General features: G+C 34.6%; 1 protein-coding gene across 5 annotated transcripts in view; it reads left to right on the top strand.

The window, feature by feature from the left end:
- Positions 1 to 10,000, top strand: part of LOC137641609 (extracellular serine/threonine protein CG31145-like) — a 745,874-nt gene that overhangs the window by 724,560 nt on the left and 11,314 nt on the right. The gene's annotated exons all lie outside the window — the stretch shown is intronic.

The raw sequence follows: 10,000 nt of genomic DNA, 5'->3' as shown, positions 1-10,000 counted from the left end.
AACGCAGCAGTAATATAAAGTATTTTTCATCTGTTGCATCCTTCATGTTTCACGGTACACGAAATTTTTATTTTTACTCAAGATATATAAGCATTTATCAGTCTAAAAGACCATTCGCTATCACAGCATTGTTTAAAAGAAAAAAAACTTCCCATGTGTGAAAGGAGAGGAATAAACGAACAGATAGTGAATAAGATGCATAAATAAATACATTAATAACACATGTATGAACATTGTCGGCTGGAAATTTATAATGTACCTAATGAGAGCAGAGTTCATTTGACGTCTGATAAATGGCGGGAGTAAGCGATGATAGCTCACGTTAATTGTTGTTGTAGAATTATTATCTTCCGCTGGAGATCACGGCGATTAAAAAGACATGGGTGCAGCTAATCTCCCTAAACGCATCGCTAATTTAAAGTGTTGAACTCTCATCACGAAAATATCTCCAGCATAAATGGGAGAAATTTTTCAACAGTTTGGAATTGGGGACTTTGAAATAGAGACGGGACTGGAGGTCAGTATAAGCTTTTCAGCTTATAAATACCTTAAATGGAAATCTCTCGAAAACAAAAACATTCGAGGAATGATGAATATGAAGTTAAAAATGCTATTGCGTGGTCGTTGAAAATGCTTATGAAAATGTTGGGCTGGATTCCAGACTTTTGGAGAGGGTGTTATCGGATATGACACTGATATAGATGACACTGACATGGCTTGCCAGACCCCTTGCCTACTTGATTTTGCCTTCAAGGTGGACGAGAATTTAATTTTATGCAGCTAGTTTATTAAGAAACTGGCAGTCTGGTGTATGAAGAAAAAAAAATATAGATCATGATCTTATCATCCACACTACGCATATCTAGATGTGTATGATTGATAGGTTTGGGTCGCTTATCCATCCACGTAATGCTTAAAAGTGGATGGAAAAATCTGGATACAGGAAAAGTTCATGATATTGGAGAACACTGCTGAATTTTTTTTTTTTTTTATTATTATTGTTGAAGAAACTTGAGAAACATTTAAAAGATTTGTTATCTGTAGCTTTTAGGAGGATAAAATTATTGTAACCGAAAACGTCAGCGAAAGCCAATACTTCAGAAAATGGGAGAAGAGGGAAAATGAATTCATGTAAATTCTTCTATTTTTTTCGAAGATTCTTTAGGGTTTTCATCAGGATGTAAAGTGTATGTGTATGGTGTATACTAGTTTATATACAGTATATAATTATATATATATATATATATATATATATATATATATATATATATATAATATATATAATATATATAATATATATATAATGTTAGTTAGTTTCCAAGACTTAAACTGTTTACCTTAACAACGTGAATCTAGTGAACATTCTGTAAAGGAGAGTTGGCACAAAGTCCCTCTATACATTCTCACATTGGTTTCCTCTGACAATTCGTCTTCTCAATTGCCAATCTGCATTCACACTACCTTTCTTGCTTCACTTATCCTCCCACTTGTTTCTTCATCTTACCAACATGTTATATTTACTAACAAATGCTTAATCCTGTTCACATTTCCATTCTTTCACTATTATTGTGAACATTGTGCTCATCTTTGTGGTTTCAGGTTACCTTCATCCAATAATTTACCCTCTTCACTATCCCCAATTCATGTGCCCACATCCACCATTCCTCGTAACATTCATGAATAATTTTCTAACCCAGTATCTTTGTACATGCATTGCATACCTTCATTCGTAAAAAAAAAAAAAGAAAAAAAATTAACGCCACAGGTACCTAAGAATCTCTTGTTTCAGAGTTACGTTACACCAAATCAGTCCCTTTGTTTTAATGTGTCAAGTCTAAGGTATGCGCCTATTATATCATTAAAAATGTTAATAGTTTCGGAAATTTCAACAAACTTTTTGTTTTTACTATATATTATCAATACCCACTACGTAGCTTCTCTAAGGATTTTATCATAACGTTTTGCTCTCTTCCAAACTTCCCACATTATTGTTTCCTCCCGTTTTCAGTCCTATTCTCAAAATCCTCCTTCAATACTATAATGCTCCTTTAAGTCTTACATGAACTCAATTACTTTTAACTTTTTTTTTTTTCTTCAGCCACTTTCAAATTATCACCACTGCACTGAACTGTTCCATCTCCTCTTTACCCCATCAGCTTAGGGTGTCTTCCCATTCTTCAACCTCTCACGGATCTTGTGTAGGAGTCACTAACATAAACATTATAAGCCTAACAACATTGATTTACTGTTTGGTCTCTCCTGTATGTTCCATATTCAATATATCTTCAGACTTTGACGTAGGACTGCATTTGCCTTTTTACAGGCTTTAATTTTGCGTTGTTTATTTCTACATAGATTCCCTCATTATCATTTCTGTCTGTACTTTCTTCTTGGGGAAAAACTTTATTCTCCCTTTATTTCTTTTACTTTTTTCTCTCATTATTTTTTTATTACCTTATTCATCCTGGAGTATGCCATACATGATCTTCACTGATAGACAACTTTATTTTAGATAGTCATAGTTTCCCCTACCAGAACTTTTAATATTCCTTCTCACCTTCCTATACCCACAAACACCCGATTATCCCATCATGAGATTTTACAAGCTGTTCATCTACCACTTCCACCTTTAATAGTATTTCTTCCTTGTCTAATTAACCTAGTTTTTTCACCCCTTCCTCTCCAGCTTATTCCAAAAATTGTATCCAACCAAATAATTCGGTTATGCCTCCAGTCTCCTCTTGTCTCAGCACTACATGCATCTTTTTTTCCCCCATCTACTCTTCATTACCACACCATTTTGGAAACTAATCTGCACTACCGTTTCTTTTCTAATTAAGGTTATTATAATTCTCTTAGATCCCCCTTTTCCACAAAACAGACCATTCGTATTTACTCGAAGACCTAGATACTACCAACCAGCGTCTTATTTCTGTGTAACGTACCTTTTGCATTTAAATCACATAGTACAATCATATTCTCCAAAACCAGTCATATACACTCACCAAAACAAGTTTTACTCTCACTGCCTTCATTATTACTCAAAATGCTTGCACTAGCATACTTATCTCTCTCCTTAACCATACAGGCTCTACCTTGGACATACTGTTTGCCTTCTCATTCCTGTACAGACTGCCACACACCAAGGACCCACATTTAATGTAGATCTTGAACTTTTGATTTTTTCCAATCATTCACACTATTACTTAACGTAATGTCGACTTTACTCGACTGTCCCTTCATACCTTCTCCTTTAGAGACCAGCGAAAAGTCGACACGTTTTCACTTGAGAGAGAGAGAGAGAGAGAGAGAGAGAGAGAGAGAGAGAGAGAGAGAGAGAGAGAGAGAGAGAGAGAGAGAAATTACATGAGTTTCAAAACATAAATTTTAGGAAGACAGCAGATTGATCAAAGAACATCTCATAAGGGGGAAATTATGGGCAAACTCCAGAGCGAAGGTAATACGTCAAGGAATTATCTTTGAAATTCTCCCGCTCTGTTTTTCGTAATTAAAGTTTGGAGAGGTTTGTCTGAGGTCGGAATAAAGTAGCTTAAGGCGCCCGAAAGGGAATCGTAAACTTTTGCCCAAGTCAACTTTGCTATCCCTAAGTCTATAGAGATTTGGGTGATGGATCATTTGTAATGCTAATTTTATTTGGAACGCCTAGGTATTCGCGTACTTCCGCCAACAACTCTCCTCCCCTTCCCCCAAAAAAGTCTTGTTAGGCCGATTTATTTGAAAGTTAACCTTTTTTCAACCTGCTCGCTAATTACCATCACTCAGAAACTCTTGGAAAGGTAAAACAAACCCCATATGATGTAGGAAAGAAAGTTTTGGGCGTGTTGCTGATGCTTCGTCAGCTGTATGTCGGGGCGAGAGGTCTGGAAACAAATATTTGAAGAAACTTCTTTGCCGTACTCAGAAAATGTGGCCTGGTTCGTGGTGTGTACGCCGACATGTAAGTCACAGTAAAATGTACTTCTAAAAGTTTTGATGAAAGATTCAAAACGGTTTTTTTTCTTAACATGCGAGGATTTAAAAAGCATAACACCTGTGAGGTAAAATCTCTCTCTCTCTCTCTCTCTCTCTCTCTCTCTCTCTCTCTCTCTCTCTCTCTCTCTCTCTCTCTCTCTCTCATATATATATATATATATATATATATATATATATATATATATATATATATATAGTAAATCTATTTATATAGATTTTTTTTTTACTGTAAGGATGCGAGAGGCCAGAGGACATGGAGGTGGATGGGAAGTTGTGGGATAAGAAAATAATTTGTGAATAAGATGTGGAATAGCTAATGAATGCCCCTGACGATGCTGATTAAGGATAGTGAAGAGAAACGGGTAAAATATAAGCGTTTGGAAGAGCAGAAAATCGAGAAAAAATGTAAGAGTATGATAAGTAGGGTGGAGGGAAGGAAAGAAAGGGTAGTAATGTAATATTAGTATTGATAGTAGGGTTTAAGAAGTTTTGAATTGTTATAATTCTGGAGTATATATAACATGAAAATTAATTAAAAAAAATGATCGTAAAAAAGGTAATAAAATGGCCAAAACAAGGTGTGCGAAAGGTGGACATGAGGCTTGAATTTTTATTGTAGGTCAAGGTAAAAGCTTATGCATCAATGGGATGTTGAATTCGTTGAAGTGAGCTGGGTATGTTAGGGATGTGCTACCTTTTTAAATAAAGGGCCACTTGCAGGCATATATCTCAAATTATTGAGAACCGCTCATCGAGGTGTTGGAAAGATATCTTCAGTATAAAAAACTGCATAATTAGTCTTGTATTTCTAAAGTATGAAAAACCTTCTGCAGTTACAAGTAGGCTTCATTGGACATGTGAATGACCTACGATATATTATTCTTAACCTTCCCACCCTAAACAAAATACTATTGATTTTTTTTACCCGGCTACCCAGGGCTTATTTATTATTATACTTGGCTATGATACGCACGTAGATATAATTGCTTGCTTGAATTGATAGGAACATCAAAACTTTATTTATGCAACCAAATAAAAACCTAATCTGGTGGGATGGCTGACTTTGTATTTGTTGGATCAACTGGTTAATATCAGGCTGAAAGGCTGATGTAGCAACACTTGGGTTGCCTTCTAAGTGTTGATCAGTTATTGAAAACTGATTTTTTTTTTAAAATTTAACTAGGTTCGTTAAAAAAAATCATTATTCTACCAAAATATGCCATAATCTCCCTTTTGGATATGCTGTTTTGGTAAACGCTTATAGAACTGATATACTGAGCTATCACCATACTTTGTTTTTTGTAGTTCATATTACATTGCAGTTAGTTTCCATTTGCACATGCACAGAAAATAGGGAAGCAGTCTGTTCAATAGGTAGTGAGTGTTTTTAAGGTCATGGAATCTCATTGAAAATTTTTCTTGTAAGACTACCAACCATGCATATTTCAGTTACCTCATCGCTTATCACATCATTATTTTCTTTTGAAAATTGGGCGTTATGATCTGTGAATCCAACAGTCGTAATTTTATGAAAATATTTATTTTTCCCTTGGAGCGAAACATTCAGGGTACTGGGATGGTCTGTTGTATCTAACAAAAATGCCAAATCACACTTCCATTCATTTTAGGGAGAGTTACCTTTCATGCCTAAGATGAGCAATTTAATTCTCAAGTTTATATGCTCTCTCTAGCATTCCTGCCTTCCTTATCCACCTGATTCAGCAAAAATACTTCATCATATCATAAGTGGTGTGAATAGAATTGCATGAGTAAGAAATTTGAAGATTCGTAGGAAGGGAAAGAGTAACATAGATGAAATAATGGATTAGTGTTTGTGGGTATTAAGTGGATGCCAATAGATGGTGAAATAGGATACAATTTAGAGTTTGTAGGGGATAGAAGGCGAGGAAGGCCTAGAAAGGGCTGGTAAAATGGCGTTTAAGACTTGTTAGATAGTACAGGCTTTGATGAGAGGGAGTGCAAGCAAGGTATGGGCGAGTAGCGAAAATGTATGTGTAGTATACTTTTATTCGCGCACGATTCACATGTAAAATTTAATTTTTTGGACAGTATTTTCCCAGTTAACTCTTCATAGTGAAAACTGCTTAGTGGGGGAAACAAAATTATATATGTATGTAGCCTACAGTATGCGCACGCGTGTGCGTTATTATTGTTGGTAATTTTAGTAAATCTGATATTTATAATAATTTTAATTATTCTTACTAAGTAAAAATACTAAAAAGTGCAACCCCGTAAATCCTTTTGTTAACTTCAATATTATTTTAACTTTGAATGCCTTTCTGTTATTTGTTTTTTTTTTTATTATTGGTGAAAGCGTACTTTTTACAATTGCCATTGACAGGCGTATAGGAAGAGCACGCGTGGCGAATGTCGGGTGACCATGAACTGGTCTGTCAAATATCTACCCCTCGTCAATTTTTCTCAGGACTAGCGGGCCTCCCTTCTTAGTCTGACTTCTTTCATGCAGAAGTAAATCAAAAACAAAACGCGTGTCCAAACGGCCATTTCCTGCTGCTTTTGCCCCTTTTCCTCCCGAATGATATCTTCCCTACCCATCTCGGTCTGTAAAATCCATCTGTTTTCTCCCTCCTCTCCCAAAGAGAAAGAGAAAAAAAACTCGACTTTCCATTAAATCCCGACTGACTTCTCTGCTAGACCTTTCCCATTTCCCCTCGTTCTCTCTCTTCCTGATTTTTTTTTTATTCGTGATACGCGATAGTGCTTTAATACTATGGCATCCACTTCTAGCAGATTTCGTAGCTATCATGTTGATGAGACTTCCATTGTTCTCTTTAGTAATTAGAGAGAGAGGTGGATGCTGGTGCTCGTGTATATACAGTACATGTGCATATAGTATATATATATATATATATATATATATATATATATATATATATATATATATATATATATTGCTGGAAAATTTGTTTTTTACATTATCCTTCCATCATGTGCCAATTAGAGCTTTAAGTTTTGTAATCTACCATAACGAATACATAAGATCCACTCTCAAATTCTTATAGTAGCTAAATATCATTTGTTGATATTTGAAAGAATCTCTCTCTCTCTCTCTCTCTCTCTCTCTCTCTCTCTCTCTCTCTCTCTCTCTCTCATATATATATATATATATATATATATATATATATATATATATTTATATATATATAATATATATATATATATATATATATATATATATATATATTTATATTTATATTTATATGTGTATGTGCGCACAACTAAAATATAGATGAAAAAATTGGAACTGCATTCTTGAAGTCCGTTTAAACCTATTTATTCATTAGCTGCTCCCATTCCACCACAGTGGGCTTATGTTTATATACAATTCCGTAATTAACATTAAAAGATTCTTACCAATCGGGTAACAATATTTGTAGAGAGACATTTCCTAAATAATGTACCTGAGCCATCAATAATGAAGTCTAAATATTTAGGTAGATATGCACACACATCCTGCTGGTTCGGCAATTTGTGAGTGTTTTTCCGTGTGTAGTCTAATGTTTATTGCTTTTATACAAAAATTGAACCATCAGTGTAACAAATGTTTCAAGTTTTTATTTCATTTAGAGTCCAATTTTATAAAAATTTCTAATAACTTCGTTTCTAGATAACTTTTTTTTTTCCCCTACTTATAAACCACTTCTGTTTCTCAGTCTTAAATTATGCTGTTCCACATTTCTTCCACTGATTTATTGAGAAACAATCTCTTCCATATTACTTAATTCATGACTTATTTTTAACTAGTTTCTTTTCCTGTTTCCCCTCCCCGTCATCCGCTATCATACCCCCATCCCCTTCCGGCATCGACACCTGTTTACTGGCCGTTGCCAATAATCCAGAAAGGCTCTGGGTCCCAATAGGAATTTATGGGTAGTTTGACCACAGTCGGGCTTCCATTTGTACCTAAACTCCTATTTTCATGGAGGGAAATTCTGTGGAGAGGGGAAAAGCTAAAATAAAGAACATGGTTAAACACAGGGATATCGCATAGCTTTGCAGCTGTTGGAAATCAATTGCCGTTGTTTTCCAAGGGTCCGGAATTTTCACAAATTTGAATGTCATCGAAGTGGCAAAATTTTTTTTGAGTACGTTAACGAATTCACTTGGCTCGTGCATATTATGTTTCACTGTTGAAACAATACAGTAATATTTCAGTCATGGAACAATTGTCAGTAAACGAACAAACGGTGGGTCCCATTCTGAGACATTGTTCAAGTTTTTAAATATTTTTCTTATGCACTTATGAATTTTTCTCCTTTGCAACTGAAATTTTCATTGAAATGCCATGACAAGATTGTCAATCATATAAATTGAACTTTTATAAGCAGCTTTCAGTTTCGTCACGAAATGTTTCTATCTTTTATAAACAACGGATGTCTTTTTGTGAGGTGGATTTTTTTTTTCAGAATTCTGTGTATTTTCTTGTCATTTTTTTTCACCTAGATGTGTTTTTTCTATTTTCCTCTGGTGTCTGTTTGTTAATTTAAAAAATACCTAAAATCTGTTTTTGGGACATTCTATAAATTTAAATGACACATTCATTTTCGGAATTGTAGCTTGATATGCCAGTTAAAATGGCATGAATATTTCGCTACCTTTTTTTACCAGACCAAAATACGTTGTCGCCTACGATGCAGGTTGACATAGGTGTTTTTATTCAAAGTCTACCCCCTTTTAATTCGTTCCCCCGAATGTGTCTTGGGAGCGATATACTAAATCCCTTTTTGAAACTCTGGGGGATTATCCTACGCCACTAGAATTCAGGTTTGATTTCGGCCATGCATGAATCTTAGAGGAGAGATAAGGATCATGTATGTCATATTAATGATAATTCGGAACAAACCCGTATTAGGTTCCTGCATGGAGGACAATTAAGGACAGCTATAAAGAACCACTTGCAGGAGGAAAAAAGAGATATCTGTCGATGCAGAAAAGTTCTGGTTGAATTATGCCAACAAATGAGGGGAAAAAATCACATTTCAGGATGACAGTGTATTAGCGCTTCTGTGAATACTAATCATAAGTTAGCAATGTTTCCAGAAAGGAAATGTTGGAGTTGTTAAACTAACTCATCACTTTCCTATGCTTGTTAATGAAGTAGACGTATATGAATTACAAGACCAATGCTAAGACTTAATTTATGCAAAGAATATCTGCAACATTTAAGCCAGAATACTACTTGATTTGGCTCGAACTTGAGTGTAAAAGGTGGCAATAATGGAGCTAAATTCAATCTACGGTCAAACTTGATATGTGCAATTTTTGGCATTATTTTCAAAGTCAATATAATCAAAACATCCAAAACAAAACAAATTAGTTTCTTGCATTGCAAGCCAAAATTCATGCAAAACAAGCAATAGCCCACCAAAATGTCAAATGTCATGAATGGGAGCCTTCAGTCTCTTATAATGGATTTGAAACCTAGAGACTACCATAAGAGATACGTAGAAAGGACATAGAACATTAAAATAGCAACTCCTTATTCCCTAAAATTCAGCGAATCAGATGATGATTCACTTCTGTTTTTCTTCATCAAGTATAATTCGGATCCAATGCCAGATTTCTTCAATAAAGTATTCTTAGAGTTCATGTTTGGTTTTATCATCTTATTGATTTTAAATGCATTTTTGTTTTAATTTAGCAATTTCATTTACTTTTTAGTTATGTAGGCAATTTTTAAAGAAATGGTCTTATTGAGCTTTCTATATTTTTTGTCTATTAGTTTTTCTCATTTTGGAGTGGCAACACTTTTCTTATGATTGTTTTGAGGTCATTGTTTTAAAAGTTCGTTAGTGTTTACTGAATTACAACATATTACACACTGTATGATGATAGTATTCATTAGAAGTACTCAAGGCATTATAAATAAAAGATTAGAGAACAAACTGCAGTTAGGAAAACTTTAACCTTTTCAGGAATGTTAGGAATTTATCACCACCACCAAGCAAGTCTCTTATTGCCTACG

Source organism: Palaemon carinicauda, chromosome 5 (genome assembly GCF_036898095.1).
Source record: "Palaemon carinicauda isolate YSFRI2023 chromosome 5, ASM3689809v2, whole genome shotgun sequence".
In the NCBI taxonomy this organism is placed as follows: domain Eukaryota; kingdom Metazoa; phylum Arthropoda; class Malacostraca; order Decapoda; family Palaemonidae; genus Palaemon; species Palaemon carinicauda.
The sequence above is the reverse complement of the archived record's forward strand: the minus strand, read 5'-3'. Positions and strand labels throughout refer to the sequence as shown.